Below are 3,945 nucleotides of genomic sequence, written 5' to 3' on the forward strand. Positions count from 1 at the left end.
GCAGAGAAAAAGGAGGTGGGGGGAAGAATGAATGTTAATTGCTCTCAGGCCAGGGCAGGTATCTCCTGTGTTTACCTCAAGCACTAACCTAAGGAAGTGGGGGAAGGGATAGGTGTTAATTGCTTCTCAGGCCAGGTCCTGGAACCTGAGGTATGGGATGCTAGACTAGCTGGTGGCTAGCTAGGCATGGGGGGGTCGCCAAGGCTGGCTTCTGACACAAAGAGATGGAAGGTCAGAAGTTCAAGGCCATCCTAAGCTACAAAACAAGTTCAAGGCTGGGACTTGAAGAGAGGGCTCAGTGGTTAAAAACACTATCTGGTCTTTCAGAGATCCTGAGTTCAATTCCCAGCAACCATATGATGGCTCACAACCATCTGTAATGAGATCTGGTACCCTCTTCTGACCTGCAGGGATACATGCAGACAAAACACAAGTAAATAAATAAATAAATAAATAAATCTTAAAAAAAAAAAAAAAAAAAACCTGGGTTTTATGAGAACCAGTTATAAGGAAGGGAGAGAAAGGGAGGGGAGTGTCCTGGATCTACCTTGGGTCCCACTCTCAGCCCAGAACCTTCTTGGACCCTGGAATGGAGGGAGAGAAAACACTTTGCATAACCGGAAAACTAATTTGAGGGACTCTGTCAGTGATTTCTTCAAGGTTTGGTGTTGTTCTCTACACACCTGAAGTCCTGGATGCAGTCAACTTTCATCATCCAGAGCCATCTCTAGCGTGCCAAATTAGTCCTACATGGGTTAGCCAAAGACTGTGTTTTTCACACACATATCTAGAAGATCTTGGGCTCCGTGACCCTTTAATTCTTTTTTCTTACTTTTTTTGAGGTAGGGTCTTTTTTGCAGCTGAGGCTTACAATGAACTTAACTTACTCTTTCTGCCTCTGCTACCCAAGAGTTGGGATGACAGGAATATGCCTCCGTGGCCAGCTTCATGGTAACATTTTTGAGTGAAGGGAGGACCTGTGTTCTCTATTTCACATCTTGGTCTGGAAGGAATTCCATAGTATACATTGGGTTTTTTGTTGTTGTTAGGTTTTTTGTGTTTTTTGTTTTTTTGTTTGTTTGTTTGTTTTAAGTTTTCCCTTACTTTATCTATCTGACTACAATTAAAAACAGAAGGGGATCCACAGGCCACAGGTCTGGAGCTGTGAGAAGGATAAATAAGAGAGGTTGCCTAGAGGTGTTCTTTCATACAGGAATAGGCAGGGGGAAGAGTGAGGACCAGGAAAAGATCGTTGGGAGGCCTTTCGGGGAAGATTCTTGTAGCCATAGTAGTGGGGAAGATGGTGGGTATGAGACAAGGTTGGTTCTTAGGCCTGGCCAGTCCACTGCTTCACCTCTCCCAGAAGCAGGGTGTCCTCAGAGGTCCACAGTCCCTGTGGTCAGCAAAGGTAGCCCACGGAAACTGCCATTGCCTCCAAGTTCATCCAGGTCATTCTCCACAACAAGACAGTATTGTTTAGAGCTCCAATACTGGGCAAGAAAAACAGAGAGTTCAATTGTTCCTGTCATAACGGGTATATAATTTATAATAATGTTGGCTATTAAGGGATTTTTCATAATTAACTGGCAGTAGTGTGCTATTTCAGTGTATTTTGCCTGTCATAATGATCTTGAACTCTGCAAGGCGGTTTTGAACTTGTTCAAATTAAGCCCTGAATACAAAGAAGGGCAAGAACCTTCCAAATAAGGGGGAGGTGGGGTGGGATGACCCCCTCTGGCCTCCTCCCAGAAACAGGGCTGTGCAATGCATAGCCAGCCAGGCTGAGAGAACACTGACTTCCTGGGAGAAACCTGCCCAGAAGCTCAGACCAGGCCTGTGTGGGTGAGTTCTAAGGCAGCTGCTGCATATGACTGGGGAAGATGGATTTTCCAGTACACTTTGATTGCATATCACACATCTGGGGTGGTATTCCCCTTCTCCATAGAAGTAGGCTTGCTTAAAAAAAAAAAATCCTGTGTGTACATGCATGTGAATATGTGTGAAGATGCACATACCCATGTGAGTGCACAGGTGGAGAACAGAGACTGACAGAGTGTCCTCCTCAGGTGCTCTCCACCTTAGTTTTTGAAACAGGGTCTCTCATTAGCCTAGGGGTCCTGCTCCAGCTGGGCTGGTTAGCACAGTCCAGGGATCCTCCTGTCTCCACCTCCTTTGTGCTGGGATTACAGGCAGGTATGTGCTACTGCACATGGGGTTTGTGTTTTTAACTGGGTGTTGAGGACAGAGCTCAGGCCCTTATGCTAGCATGGCAAGAACTTTACCAACTGAGCCATCGCCTCCTTTCTTTTTCTCAAAATGTGAATGTCTCTGAAGGCAGGGTTTAAATGAGTTCACCAGACCCAAGATAAATGATAAATTGGTGTTTTATTGTGGAACAACTTACACAGATAAGAGTAAATAGCTGGGCGTTGGTGGTGCAGCACGCCTTTAGTCCCAGCACTCAGGAGGCAGAGGCAGGTGGATCTCTGTGAGTTCCAGGCCAGCCTGGTCTACAAGAGCTAGTTCCAGGATAGGCTTCAAAGCCACAGAGAAACCCTGTCTCGGGAAAAAAAAAAAAAAAAAAAAAAAAAAAAAAAAAAAAAAAAAAAAGAGTAAGAGTAAATAACCACCATGGCACCATGGCTTTCCTGCTCCAGAAGATGCAGTCTCTGGCCTTCTGATGCTCTCTTCGACCCAACAGAGTGAGTGCCCGCAGCTCCTCTACCTTAAAGGGGTCATGTCCTTACCTGAAACCATGCCCAAATGGTGTGGCCACTACTACAAGTTCACTGGTAAGGCAAGACACCGATGCATGCTCACTAAATCTTTTGGTCTTTTTTAATAAAGATGTAGGAAGAGGCCGGGTGGTGGTGGTGCACACCTTTAATCCCAGCACTCGGGAGGCAAAGGCAGGCGGATCTCTGTGAGTTCCAGATCAGCCTGGTCTACAAGAGGGAGTGCCAGGACAGCCTCTAAAGCCACAGAGAAACCCTGTCTTGGAAAAAAAAAATGTAGGAAGAGGAACTATTCCTTCTCTTAGAAAAACAAAACCTAGCCGAGCGGGCGTTAGTAGTGCCCACCTTTAATCCCAAGCACCAGGGACTTAGAGGCAGGTGAATCTCTGTGAGCCTGGTCTACATAGTGAGTTCCAGGACAGCCTCCAAAAAACAAAAAGAAGAAAAAGAAAAAGAAGAAGAAGAAGAAGAAGAAGAAGAAGAAGAAGAAGAAGAAGAAGAAATCTAGGGGCTGGAGAGATGGCTCAGTGGTTAAGAATACTTGCAAAGGACCCACGTTTTGTTTCCAGAACCTATATAGTGCCTTACAAACATCTGTAACTCCAGTTTCAGATGTGACACAGACTCACCCCATGACCTCTGTAGGTCCTGCACATATGTGGTACACATGCACACATACAGGCAGAACATTCATATACATGAAAACAAATGAATACATTTTAAGTTGTTTTTTTGTTTTGTTTTTAAATTTGGTTGTTCTGTTTTGTGTGCATGCATGTATATGAACCCCATGCGCGTCTGGTGCCCAGAGAGGTTAGAAGAGGGCATTGATTCTCCTGGGATTCAATCTAAGAAAGTCCCAATTAAATGCTTCATGGTGTCTTCTCACAGCAATAGAATGGTAACTTAGACACACCTTCTCTTAATAACAAAATGATAATTTATTTTTATATGGCCAGATTCTATATTATGGGGGGAACCATGCAGGCCTGAGCATAGTTTCGTGATTATCCCTACCTTCTTGTACTTTCTTAGGCCATGTAACTATTTCTGTTCAATAAAATTAAGTAGAAACACTATGTAAGGGGCTGGAGAGATGGTTCAGTGCTTAAGAGCACTGACTGCTCTTCCAGAGGATGGGGGTTCAATTTCCAGCACCCACATGGCAGCTCACAACTCTCTGAAATTCCAGTTCCAGGGGACCCAACGC

This window comes from Cricetulus griseus, chromosome 4 (genome assembly GCF_003668045.3).
Source record: "Cricetulus griseus strain 17A/GY chromosome 4, alternate assembly CriGri-PICRH-1.0, whole genome shotgun sequence".
Taxonomy (NCBI): Eukaryota; Metazoa; Chordata; class Mammalia; order Rodentia; family Cricetidae; genus Cricetulus; species Cricetulus griseus.